The sequence below is a fragment of the Callithrix jacchus genome, chromosome 10, assembly GCF_049354715.1.
Source record: "Callithrix jacchus isolate 240 chromosome 10, calJac240_pri, whole genome shotgun sequence".
Classification (NCBI taxonomy): Eukaryota; Metazoa; Chordata; class Mammalia; order Primates; family Cebidae; genus Callithrix; species Callithrix jacchus.
In genome coordinates this window covers 72,434,880-72,449,807 of record NC_133511.1, presented here as the reverse complement: position 1 = coordinate 72,449,807, position 14,928 = coordinate 72,434,880, and the positions used below count along the sequence as shown (strand labels likewise).

General features: G+C 37.4%; 1 protein-coding gene across 3 annotated transcripts in view; it reads right to left on the bottom strand.

Moving 5' to 3' along the window:
- The window catches only part of LOC100408224 (olfactory receptor 2AG1), an 89,609-nt gene that overhangs the window by 28,657 nt on the left and 46,024 nt on the right, over positions 1-14,928 (bottom strand). The window lies entirely within an intron of this gene.

Here is a 14,928-nt window from a genome sequence, read left to right as displayed (position 1 = left end):
GACATTTACAGAACTCTCCACCCCAAATCCACAGAATACACATTCTTCTCAGCACCACATCACACCTACTCTAAAATTGACCACATCATTGGAAGTAAAGCACTGCTCAACAAATGCAAAACAACTGAAATCATAACAAACAGCCTCTCAGACCATAGTGCAATCAAGTTAGAACTCAGAATTCAGAAACCGACCCAGAACCGCACAGCTTCATGGAAACTGAACAACTGGCTCTTGAATGTTGACTGGGTAAACAACGAAATGAAGGCAGAAATAAAGAAGTTCTTCGAAACCAATGAGAACGAAGACACAACATGCCAGAACCTCTGGGACACATTTAAAGCAGTCTCTAGAGGAAAGTATATAGCAATAAGTGCCCATATGAGGAGAATAGAGAGATCCAAAATTGACACCCTATCGTCAAAATTGAAAGAGCTAGAGGAGCAAGATCAAAAAAACTCAAAACCCAGCAGAAGACAAGAAATTACTAAGATCAGAGCTGAGCTGAAGGAGATTGAGACACGAAAAACCCTTCAAAAAATCAATAAATCCAAGAGCTGGTTTTTTGAAAAGATCAACAAAATAGACAGACCACTAGCCAGATTGATTAAAAAGAAAAGAGAGAACAACCAAATAGATGCAATAAAAAATGATAAAGGGGAAATCACCACAGATTCCACAGAAATTCAAACCATCATCAGAGAATATTACAAACAACTCTATGCACATAAACTAGTAAACCTGGAAGAAATGGATAAATTCCTGGACTCCTGTGTCCTCCCAAGCCTAAACCAGGAGGAAGCTGAAACTATGAATAGACCAATAACAAGGTCTGAAGTTGAGGCAGCAATTAAGAGCCTACCTCACAAAAAAAGCCCAGGTCCAGACGGGTTCACAGCCGAATTCTACCAGACACACAAGGAGGAGCTGGTACCATTCCTTCTAAAACTATTTCAAACAATCCAAAAAGAGGGAATCCTTCCCAAATCATTTTATGAGACCAACATCATCCTGATACCAAAACCCGGCAGAGACCCAACGAGAAAAGAAAACTTCAGGCCAATATCCATGATGAACATAGATGCAAAAATCTTCAATAAAATATTGGCAAGCCGATTGCAACAGCAAATCAAAAAACTTATTCATCATGATCAAGTAGGATTCATCCCAGGGATGCAAGGCTGGTTCAACATACGCAAGTCTATCAACGTAATTCACCACATAAACAGAACCAAAAACAAAAACCACATGATTATCTCAATTGACGCAGAGAAGGCATTTGACAAAATTCAACAGCCCTTTATGCTAAAAACCCTCAATAAACTCGGTATCGATGGAACGTATCTCAAAGTAATAAAAGCTATTTATGACAAACCAACAGCCAATATCATACTGAATGGGCAAAAACTGGAAGCATTCCCTTTGAAATCTGGTACTAGACAAGGATGCCCTCTCTCACCACTCCTATTCAATATAGTACTGGAAGTTCTAGCCAGAGCAATCAGGCAAGAAAAAGAAATAAAGGGTATTCAAATAGGAAAGGTGGAAGCCAAATTGTCTCTATTTGCAGACGACATGATAGTATACCTAGAAGACCCCATCGCCTCAGCCCAAAAACTCCTGAAACTGATAAACAACTTCAGCAAAGTCTCAGGATATAAAATCAATGTGCAAAAATCACAAGCATTCGTCTACACCAATAACAGACTTAAAGAAAGCCAAATCAAGAGCGAACTGCCATTCGCAATTGCTACAAAAAGAATAAAATACCTTGGAATACAACTCACAAGGAACGTAAGGGACCTCTTCAAGGAGAACTACAAACCACTGCTCAACGAAATCAGAGAGGACACAAACAGATGGAGAAACATTCCATGTTCATGGTTAGGAAGAATTAATATCGTGAAAATGGCTATACTGCCCAAAGTAATTTACAGAATCAACGCTATCCCCATCAAGCTACCATTGACTTTCTTCACAGAACTGGAAAAAACCACCATGAACTTCATATGGAACCAAAAGAGAGCCCGCATAGCCAAGTCAATTCTAAGCAAAAAGAACACAGCGGGGGGCATCACACTACCGGATTTCAAACTATACTACAAGGCTACAGTAATCAAAACAGCATGGTACTGGTACCAAAACAGAGATATAGACCAATGGAACAAAACAGAGGCACCGGAGGCAACACAACATACATACAACTATACAATCTTTGATAAACCTGACAAAAACAAGCAATGGGGCAAGGATTCCATGTTTAACAAATGGTGTTGGGAAAACTGGCTAGCCATGTGCAGAAAGCAGAAACTGGACCCCTTCCTGACACCTTACACTAAAATTAACTCCAGATGGATTAAAGACTTAAACATAAGACCTGGCACCATAAAAACCCTAGAAGGAAATCTAGGCAAAACTATCCAGGACATAGGAGTAGGCAAGGACTTCATGAACAAAACACCAAGAGCATTGGCAACAAAAGCCAAAATAGACAAATGGGACCTAATCAAACTCCACAGCTTCTGCACGGCAAAAGAAACAGTCACTAGAGTGGATCGGCAACCAACAGAATGGGAAAAAATTTTCGCAGTCTACCCATCTGACAAAGGGCTGATATCCAGAATTTACAAACAACTCAAGCAGATTTACAGGAAAAAAACAAACAGGCCCATTCAAAAGTGGGCAAAGGATATGAACAGATACTTTACGAAAGAAGACATATATGAGGCCAACAATCATATGAAAAAATGCTCATCGTCACTGGTCATCAGAGAGATGCAAATCAAAACCACATTGAGATACCATCTCACGCCAGTTAGAATGGCGATCATTAAAAAATCTGGAGACAACAGATGCTGGAGAGGATGTGGAGAAAAAGGAACACTTTTACACTGTTGGTGGGAGTGTAAATTAGTCAAACCATTGTGGAAGACATTGTGGCGATTCCTCAAGGCCTTAGAAATAGAAATTCCATTTGACCCAGCAATCCCATTACTGGGTATATATCCAAAAGACTATAAATCGTTCTACTATAAGGACACATGCACACGAATGTTCATTGCAGCACTGTTTACAATAGCAAAGACCTGGAATCAACCCAAATGCCCATTGATAATAGACTGGATTGGAAAAATGTGGCACATATACACCATGGAATATTATGCAGCAATCAGAAATGATGAGTTCGTGTCGTTTGTAGGGACATGGATGAATCTGGAAAACATCATCCTCAGCAAACTGACACAAGAGCAGAAAATGAAACACCGCATATTCTCACTCATAGGTGGGTGATGAAAAATGAGAACACATGGACACAGAAAGGGGAGTACTAAACACTGGGGTCTATTGGGGGGAAAAGGGGAGGGCCAGTGGGAGGGGGAGGTTGGGAGGGATAGCCTGGGGAGAAATGCCAAATGTGGGTGAAGGGGAGAAGAAAAGCAAAGCACACTGCCATGTGTGTACCTACGCAACTGTCTTGCATGCTCTGCTCATGTACCCCAAAACCTATAATCCAATAAAAAATTAAAAAAAAAAAAAAAAAGAATACTATGTTTCAGATTCATCCATATTCTTTTATCTACTAGCAGTCCTTTCCCATTTAGTTCTGAATAGTATCCAACTGTGTGGATGTATCATCATTTTTTCATCCATTCACCAGTTGAAAAACATTTCTGTTCTTTCTTATTTTGCTGACTATAAAAAAGCCATTATAAACATTTATGTACAGGTTTTGACATGAACATAAATTGTCTATTCACTTGGGAAAAGATCTCAGAGTAAAACTGATTGGTTATGTGGTATATGTTTAGATTTATAAAATATTGGCAAACTTTTTTGTATGGACTGAACCATTTTGCATTCCCAATTTTATTTCCATTTTGCATTCTTTTAAGCTATGAAGTACAGGCTTTTTTTATTCTAACTCAAAATGAATGAAATATTGCCTGAGGCCTTAGATTTCAACTCTTCCCAGTTAACATGCAACAAAAAAAGAGGAGTTTTGTAAAGGAAACAGGATTATTTATGCAGATAAAGAAGGAGGTACAATTCAAAACAGAAAATCGTCTAAGAAAACACACACATGCATACATGCTTTGAGTTAGAGACTGAAAACATTATCATAATTAAGTACTGTCTAGTTACCAACATTGAAAATGTTCTTACAAAATTGCTTAAACATTTTTTGAGATATGTAAATTATACAGATTTACTAAATGAGTTTGTGCTTCAGAGGAAGTCATGCCCTTGGGAGTTGAAATGCACTTAAACCTACGGGATAATGAAATTGCCAGAGTATTGAATGAGAAGAAAATGAGGCTTGCAATGGAGCCACAGGCTGCTTCAATATTTAGATGTCATGTTGAAGAGGAAAAGTTAGCCAAATAAACACTGAACCCAGGGGAGTACTTAGAAAACCTATTGGTTGTAGTAGTCTGAGAGTAAAAGATGATGTTACCAAAAGGGGAAAATGATCCAATTGTGTCAAATGTGGCTGAATGTGTGACTAGGATGAAGATAAAGAAGAGATACTGAGTTTGGTATAGGAACATCATTGCTGACTTTGACAATTACAACTGCAGAAATGTGGGACTGAGGGGAGAGAAGCCCGAACACAGTGATATGAACCATGAATGGTAGGAAAGGATATGGAAACCTTGGGTATATGCACATCTTTCAAGATGATTTGCTCTGAGAATTGGGGGACTTGTAAGGGAAATGTAATTTCAAGAGAAGACCTCCCTAAAATCAAAGATACTAGAGCATGTATGTAACCTATAGTAATATTCCAATAGATGATGTAGAGGAGAATCAGGTAATTGCAAGACCAATTTCTTTGGCTATTAAGAGAATTAGATATGAAGAGCATTAGTGGAGGGTTTCACCTCTTATAGGCACTTTCAAAAACCAAAAGCTATGTGAAGATGTATAGTATATTGGTAGCGGAAAGTGAGGAAGTCCTATATGATTGCTTCTAGTTTCCCAATGATGTATGATGCAGTTTCAGAAGCCGAGAGTGAAGGTATAAAATGGCATTTTCAGAGAACAAGAAAGAGGTTGTGTTAGGGCTGTCCAAGTTACTATGTTCTTGGTGCAGAAGACAGAATATTGCAAAGAGCCAACATTCCCAAAGTAATTTATGAGTTCAACGTAACCACAATGAATATAATAATGGAATTTTTTGACATTTGGCAGATGAATCAAAAGCTTATGAGAAATAACAGATAATAAAACATAATAGCTGGACGCCGTGGCTCATGCCTGTAATCCCAGCACTTTGGGAGGCTGAGGCAGGTGGATCACAAGGTCAAGAGATCGAGACCATCCTGGTCAACATGGTGAAACCCCGTCTCTACTAAAAATACAAAAAATTAGCTGGGCACGGTGGTGCACGCCTGTAATCACAGCTACTCAGAGGCTGAGGTGGGAGAATTGCCTGAACCCAGGAGGCGGAGGTTGCAGTGAGCCGAGATCGTGCCATTGCACTCCAGCCTGGGTAATAAGAGCAAAACTCCGTCTCAAATAATAATAATAATAATAAAAGGTCAGTGAGGAGAAATGGAAAAAGAGAGCCTTGAGAGACTACTGGAACTAGCGAGCTAGCTCAGAAAAACTCTTTATTACTATATATATAAGAAGTCCGTATATGGTCAAGTGATTGCAAAAAATAATAATATATTTTTAAAGGTCATTGCAAATGCTAACAGGAAAATCAGCTCTTTGAAAACAATAACTTAAAGGCTCAGCATACATAATACACCTAAATAGCTTGGAGATGAAATAAAAAGTTAAATATCATTAACAAAATTATTAAGCAAATGTATGAAAAAGTATTTTCTGAAATATGAATGGAAATTTTAAGAATAAAATTGCCTGAAAATTATAAGGAAGAATATGGATTTTTATAACTACCTAAATATTGTGATACTTCCCTATCTAACAAATCCTCCCATGTAGCCAAATTTAAAAACTGAAAAAAATGGCCACATACATAAGTGTTAAATTGTTTGTGGCTTTCATCTATAAAGATCTGTAAAACACCATTATAAAAACAAAATATTAATGTAAATTAAAACATCTATTTTATTTCCTTGACGTGTTTAATAAATTAGCAATGATAAGACAGAATTAGAAATAACATAGTAAGGCAGGCATTCTCACATAATGCTAGCCAGAAAACAAAGTGTCTCTAACCAGTTTGGCTCTTTGTAATAAGAACTTTAAATAGAGTCTTGATGTTTATCCCAGTAATTCCACTTTAAGAATATTTGGAGGAGTAAAACTAAATGTCAGCAAATGCCCACATAGATGCTAGAGAACTCATGTGATAAGATAATATATAGTCATTAAAATTACATTTTTCCTAGACACATACAATCTACCAAGACTGAAACATTTGACAAATAACTAATGCCAATCTTTCTCAAAGTCTTTCAAAAAAATTAAAAGGAAAGTATACTTCCCAGCTCATTTCACAAGGCCAGTATTATTACTCTGATACCAACACTAGAGAAGAACAATACAAGAAAAGAAAATTAAAGGCCAATATCTCTGACGGACATAGATGCAAATTTCTTCAACCAAATACCAGCAAACAAAATCCAACAGCCTATTAAAAGGATCATTCACCATGATCAACTGGGATGCAAAGATGGTTTAACACACGTAAATCAATAATGTTTTATACCACATTTATAGAATAGAGGACATAAACTGTATGATCATCTTAATAAATGCAGAAAAGGCATTTTATAAAGTTTAACATCTTTTCATGAGAAAAACTCAATAAATTGCATATTGAAAGAATGTACCTCAACACAAGAAAGGCCATATATTACAAGCCCACATCTAACGTCACACTTAGTGGAGAAAAGTTGAAAGCTTTTCTCCAGTATCAGGAGCAAGATAAGCATGTCTACTCTTGCTATTTGTATTAAACATAATACTGAAAGTCCTAGCCAGAGCAATCAGGCAAAAGAAAGAACAGCCATCCAAATTGGAAAGAAAAAAGTAAATTTTCTCTATGTGTAAATGATGTTTTATGTAAAAAAACCCAAAATACTCAAAAATGTGTTAGAACTAATAAACAAATTCAGTAAGGCTGCAAGATACAAAATCAATATATAAACAGCAGTTGCATTTCTATAGACTAAAAATGAACTATCTGAAAAAGAAATCAAGAAAATAATCTCATCCACAATAGCCATAAGATAAAATAATAAATTAATTAAGGATAAGATAAATTATAAAAAGATTAACGATAGCCACAAGATAAAATAAATCAAAATACTTAAAAATAAGTTTAACCAAGGATGTGAAATATTTGTACACTGAAACTATAAAACATTGATGAAATAAATTGAAGAAGATGCAGAAAATGGAAATATATCCCATGTTCATAAATTGAAAAAAAATATTGTTAAAATATCCGTATTACCAAAAGCGATCTATAGATTCAATTTAATCCACATAAAAATGTCAATGACCTTTGGGAGGCTGAGGCGGGTGGATCACGAGGTCAAGAGATTGAGACCATCCTGGTCAACATGGTGAAACCCCATCTCTACTGAAAATACAAAAAAAATTAGCTGGGCATGGTGGTGCATGCCTGTAATCCCAGCTACTCAGGAGGCTGAGGCAGGAGAATTGCCTGAACCCAGGAGGCGGAGGTTGCCGTGAGCCGAGATCGCGCCACTGCACTCCAGCCTGGGTAACAAGAGCGAAACTGTCTCAAAAAAAAAAAAAAAAAAAAAAAAAAAAAGTCAATGACATTCTACACAGAAATAGAAAAAACAATTCCAGATTCATATGGAGCCACAAAAAACCCCAATAGAAGCAATCTTGAGCAAAAAGAGCAATGCCAGAGGCATCACACTACCTGATTTCAAAATATGGTTGCAAAACTATAGTAACCAAAATAGCATGCTAGCATAAAAACATACACATAAATGAATGGAATGGAATGGAATGAGGTGGGATGAAATGGAGTGGAATAGAGACCTATAAATCAAGAGATACAGCTTTGGTCAATTGATTTTGACAAAGCTGTCAGGAAAACATAATAGGGAAAGGGCAGTTTTTTTCATAAGAAGTGTTAGAAAACCTAAATATCTAGAAGCAGAAGAATGAAATTTGACCTTATCTTATGCTATATACAAAAAATCAACTCAAAATGGTTAAAGACTTAAATGTAAGATCTGAAACTGTAAAACTATTAGAATAAAACATGGTAGAAAAGATCCATGACATCCTATAATTTGTGACAACATAGATTAACTTGGTGGATATTATGTTAAGTGAAGTAATACACGACATTGGTATAGACAAAGATTTTTTATATAACCCCAAAAACACAGGCAAAAATTAGCAAATGAAACTATGTCAAACTGAAATGCACAGCAAAAAAGACAATTACAAAAGTGATGAGACAACCCATGGTATGAAAGAATATATTTGCAAATCATACACTTGAGAAGAGATTTAAAATCAAAATATATAAGGAATTCAACTCAATAGTAAGAAAACAGTCTGATTAAAGAATGAGCAAATAAACTGAAACATATTTTTCAAAAGAAGACTATAAAAATGGCCAACAGGTATATGGAAAATGTTCAACATTACTAATCATCAGGGAAATGGAAATCAAAACCACAATGAGATATATCACTTCCCATTTGTTAGAATGGCTATTATCAAAAGGACAAAAGATAACAAGTGTTAGAAAAAAAAAGAAGTCGAGAAAAGGGCACACTTGAACACTGTTGGTGAGAATGTAAATTGATATAGACATTAGGAAAAGCAGTATGGAGGGTCTTCAAAAAAATAAAAATAGAACTACCATATGATCCAGCAATCCCACTACTGTGTATATACCCAAAGAATATGAAATCAGTTTGTGGGAGAGATATCTGCACACCTAAGTTTATTGCATCCTTCTTCTCAATAGCCAAGCTATGAAACCAACCTAAGTATCAACTGATGAATGAATAAAGAAAATGTGATATATATATAGCTAGATATAGATATACATACACACACATTGGAATACCTTTCAGCTTTACAACAAAAAGGAAATTCTATAATTTGTGACAACATGGATTAACTTGGTGGATATTATGTTAAGTGAAGTAATCCACTCAGAAAGGAAGATACTGCATGTTCTCTTCACATGTGGAATCCAAAAGAGTTGAACCCACAAAAGCAGAGAGTCGAATGGTGATTACCAGGGGGCAGTAGGGGTGCAGAGCATTGGGAAGATGCTGGTCACAGAATACAAAATTTCAGTTATACAGGAAAAGTAAGTTTCAGAGATCTGCTGTACAACATAGTAACTAAAGTTAATAGCAATATATTATATTCTTGAAAATTACTGACAGTATATTTTAATGATCTTACCACACAAAAAAGATAAATATATGAGACAATGCCAAGTTAATTAGCTCAATTTAGCCATTCTACAATGCATATCTATTTCAAAACATCATGTGGTACACAGTTTTTACTTTTCAGCTAAAAACTTTTAAAGAAACCTATTACAAAAATGAGAGGAATTTAGATAAATAGTATGAAAAAAATGAAAACCAAGAGATTATTTTTTGAATGGAGACGTTTTGATTGTCTTTGGAAGCTAAACAAAGGGATTGGAAGAGGGCTTATGCTACAAGAATATGTAAATGGAGTAAAGGGAGAGAGGGTAGGGAATGAAGATGAGAAAGGAAGGATCTCAGTAATAACTGGAGAAGTCAACCCTAAATTGGAGAAGGAGCACTTACTCCTCTGAAATAAAAGGCCAAGGAGTAAAAACGGTTCCTATATAAGTAGTGAAAATGTGTAAGGAAGTTTCCATCTGAGAAACGTAATCATCTGTGATCTTTATTTTTACCTATGAAATAGAAAGAAAGGTTGAATGTCACATATGTAGAGTCTAATTTATTATTACCATAAAGTCAGCTCCCAGAATGCAAGCTAGGACCTTGATAATACCGTCATCTTCCCATAAGGTCATGTAACTGTGAGAGAAGTCTAATGTGGCTGACTACATCTTACTTTTGAGCTCACAAGCTAACTGCCTTTGCTCATTCCTACATGTGGACCAAGCTAATCACAAACAGAATTTATATTATAGTTTAACTTTAGAACTAATGACTCCCTCTCTTTTGAGACAGACCCCCAAGGAAATATGGAAGTATGCATATAAGTAAGAATGATTAAAGATTTATAGAAACAAGGTGGACTTGACAAGTAGTTGACCATGAATGAAGAAGTTTTGCAACCTTCTCAGACCCTTACAGATGCCCAGACATCTGTGGTCATCAGTTACCACCTGGCCTTAGCCCCATCCCTGTTCTCCCTCCCTCTAACATAAAAAAAAAAGCCTAAAATTAGTCAACTTTAGTTCTTTAGGATATTAGTCCACCATCTTCTCAGTTTGCTGGCTGTCTGAAATAAAGTTGTCTTCCTTGCCCCAACAATTTGTCTCTCAACTTATTGGCTGTTGTGTGGCAAGTAGTAGATCTGGACTTGACAATAGTCATTAGCAGTCCAGCCATCTGCTTCCTTTCACTGTAACTATTAACCCAAATTTTATGTCCATCATTCTCTTCATTTTTATGTAGTTTTATTGAATGTACATGTATTCATATAAAGTTTATGTTCACTTAAGTTCTTAACTCCGTAAAAGAAGTACCGAAGTACCATGATATAAAATCCTAAGGTCTCTCTTTTTTCCCTTAATATTAGTTTCCTGAGTTACTTCTTGTGTTATATGCCCTGGTTCCTTTGCTTTGATTGCTACTGAGTAACCCTTTGGTGAATATTTATCTGTTTCACTGTTGGTGGGTGTAAAGGTTGTTTCCAGTTTTTATTGTATTGTAAATAATGCTGTTCTTATCCTTTACATGTTTAAAACCTTCTTTTCAGTACATTCTTTTTATAATGAAAAAATAGAAAGATTTTTATATTATTTCTTCTTTTGCACTTCTGAAATAATTTTCTTGAGTATATTTTTATATAAACAGAAAGTAGAAACTTATTTTCAATTTTTAAGTTCAAAGAGAAAAGATGTGATAATTCCAGCAGCAATTTTCAGCATTTCCTGGTGTAATGAGTGATTAAAGAGATAATCACTTCATGAGGAAGATCAAGCAAAGAATCAGGTGAGGGATGGGAAGGCCTGAACTAAAAGCAGTGGTGAGTGCAGGCAGGTTCTGTGTCATCATCCCAGAGCTCTGAGCAGCTGAGCTGACTGATCACAGAATATGTATTCCCATGCACCTGTGTGCACCACACAAGAGGGAGTAGAAAGGAGAAACAAAGGACTAAAAAATAAATTAGTGTTGGATGCTCATTAAAGCTCAATGAAGGAAGACCTGATATTAACAGAAGCGTAGTTAACTCCCTCTAGTTGGTAGAGGGATATGGCACAAAGAGGGATATGGGAGTGGCAGCATTTATAGAACCCATGAGACATCCTTTATGATATGAATAGAGGGCTGGACAGGGAGGTGAGAAACAGCCATTTGATCAGAAACAGCCTCTGACTGGTTTTCCAGTCAGTGATTTCTAGGTTAAAAATAGTTTTGGTTTTGTGAGGCAGAAGAAAGATCTTAGACTCCAGTGAGTGATGAACCATAGCAAGTTCATGAGGGGCAGAACAAGGCCTCAAGGTGCAGAGCTCATTTGGTGGTAAAGTTTGAAGAAATGGCAGGCCAGGAGACATGCCCAAGGGGACTCATTAAAATCCCATTTCCTGGAGCAACATTTTCAGGAAGGTCATGTCAGCTGAGAGGGTGAGACTGTGAAGCCTCCCCCAGGACAAGGCTCACTGTTGGCCCAGGGAGAGTGAGGCTGGGCATTGGTGGGTCTCTTTTAAGCAGCTCCTCTTATACCTCCCTTTCCCACATTCCTGCTGGCTCCTCTTTTATCATTGATCACAGCATAAGGGGAATATGTGAAATCTGAGGACCTGGACTCAAGAACTCAGCTAGAACCATTCCAAAGCAGTAAGGACTTTTCATAAGGACAGTGGATGAGAAAACTTTGGAGGAGATTCAGCTCCCTGCTGCAGGATCCTGCCCTGGGTTCTCAGCTGCCTGTCTGCATCTATCTCTACTCCTAGAGAGGATTTGAATTGCCGGTGACTGGAGGAGCCTTTGACCTCTCATCCCAGAGACAGCCATATACTCACCTACATTCATCCCTGCCAGATGAACCAACTCTTCTTTCTTTGTCTTCTTGAACCTCTTTATCCCTCAAATGATTCTCAAGAGAGTTGGTGTGGTCTGGAAGCTGTGCTTCTTCCTATATGAGGTAAGGGCTGTGTCTCTGTTTCAAGGCAATATGTGAAGTCCGGAAGTCCTGAGATACAGGGTCAAGACCCTACACTGCTCTCCTTTTCAGATTCTCTCGTTTCTCAGGTCATTGTTCACTCACTCCCATCTATGCCTTGTACATGTACCATCTTGCACATGTGGGACACCCAAAATAATTCTGTGCCACTAGCCAGCCGTGAGTTCCTAGAATTCCTGATGCTGATCTCCTGGTAAAAGTCTCAGCACTTACCTTTGTTACATCTGGACTTTCCTGGCCTACAATAGTTTGATGTGAGTCCCCAAATGAATAGTACCTCAAAGGACGACTATCTAAAATATGCTGAAGTGATTTTCCCCTGCAGGTCTGCTTGGCACTAAGTCCAGTGCCACAGGAAAAAAAAAAAGCCAATTGATATAAATTCGAAAAATAGATCTACTGAGCAGAGAAAAAAAAAATTTATACAAATATGCTTTCAAAAATTTAGCTCTGTCTTATTATTGACTGACCATTTTCTATGAACTATAACAATGCCTCTCTTAATCTCAGCTTCTGCTGACTTCTCTTGGTTTGAAATACCCACAACCACCAGCAGTTTTTTAGAAAGAAGCTCCTCCTCTGTAGGTTCTGTGTGTTCTCTGGCCTTTCCCTTTAGATGACCCCAGAGGGGAGGACCCAGTGAATGGAAAAGGAGGGAAAAACGATAGTCCAGGATCAGAGGGAGGAGAGACCTATGTAGGATCCTAAGTCCTGGTTACGCCACCTTACTCAAGCCCTGATTTTTGTTCTCTTTGAAATTCTGTCCAAACATCTGGTGCAAGAATCTAGAGGAACGTGCCCAGCTAATAGTGTTACTCATTTTCTCTCCCTGTCCATCCATCTTTTTATTCGAGAAAAACAAAAGCATTTCAAATCTAATATTTAGCAGAAATAGTGCTTAGAATTGTTTTTGGACTTGTCTTTTTGTTGTCAACAGACAAATAAGTTTTTCCAGTCAGTGATTCCTAGGTTAAAATTATAGTTTTCGTTTTGTAAGACAGGAGAAAGATCTTAGACTCTGAGTGGTAGAGGGCATTTTCTGTCTGGTTTCTGCCCAGACTTTACTGCAAAAGTGCAGGGAGGACATTCCTGTACTATATTTTTAATATGTTAATGTTCTGATGCTCTGATACCCCTCATTTTTTAAAAATTATATCCTGACCCTTTTTTATTTAGCCAACGCCTGCTGATCCTCAGCCTGTAGTTTGTATGACACTTCCTTGATGAATCCTTTCCTGAGACCTCATTTATATGTTCTCTTAGTATATTTTCTCTCATTTATCAATCATCACCACTGGCTGTATGTAGGTGTTTGTGTGATCAATTTTTCACATCTACGCAGTTGCCCAAGTGTAGTGCCTGATATATCATAGGCCCTTAGTAAATATTTATTGAATGGATAAAAGAAGCTGGAACGGATGGGCCTTCCAATGTCAGGTTTTTATGACCTTACCACTTCAAGGTTCTAACTCTGAGTTGACCAGGAGAGTGACATAAATGGACATTTGAAGAAGTAGGTGCAGATTATTCAAGGGAAAGATAACTAATTTGATGAAGAATTATTTTTTCTCTTCCAAAATGTCTCCTAAGTCTTCCATCCAACTGTGAAAAAAACTGCATTCATAAAGATCAAGCCAAGTGAATGCTGTCCCACGCATACCTCACACTCCGCCTCTCCTTCTCAATCCCTACCAGCAGTGCTGTCATATGGATTCAGGGCTCGGCAGGACCACCATTCTTCCTTATATTCCTAAGATTAGTGGGGAGAAATCTTCTCACCTTGAGTGTGTTGCTGTGGCTCACAGGTAATGCTATTGCTCTGGGCCTTTTCTGCAATGTCTCCTCCTTTGTAGCTGACCCCGTTTATCAAGTGCCCTAAACACAAACACCTACCATGCCACCACAAATCTCATTGCCTTTATTCCTGCCTGTTTCTGAGTAAACCTCTTATTGTTATTTTCAAATAGGCAAACTTCTTTTGTACTGTTCCTCTAGATTTACCTCTAAAATCTATACCACATGACTGTTAAATTCAGCCAAGAATTCTCTTTCCATCCAGCAGAGTAGCAGTTGAAGAGTCCAGGTGATCAAGCAGCCCAAGAGCCCAGAGAGTCTCCTATTGAGGCAGGTAATCAACAACAATGAGACTGGTTTAAGGGAGAAGACAGTAAAGATTTTTTTTATAAATACAACTTGAAAAACTGAATTGGAATTCCAAGTACATGTTAAGCAGAAAAATAGCTATATCTTAAACCAATGCCCAGTGTATTTGTTCATTGTAAAAAGAGAGACGTTTTCATCTATCTACAAAGATGTTTGCTTGGGCTTGTTCTTCTGGAACCTTATTTGAAGGGATTTCTAAATGATTATTAACAACATACCAAAATACCTGATACTAATTTTGTTTATGGTTTATCATAATTTAATAAAGGCATTCAGAAATCAGAGTTACAGGGCCGGGTGCGGTGGCTCACGCCTGTAATCCCAGCACTTTGGGAAGCCGAGGTGGGTGGATCACGGGGTCAAGAGATCGAGACCATCCTGGTCAACATGGTGAAACCCCGTCTCTACTAAAAGTACAAA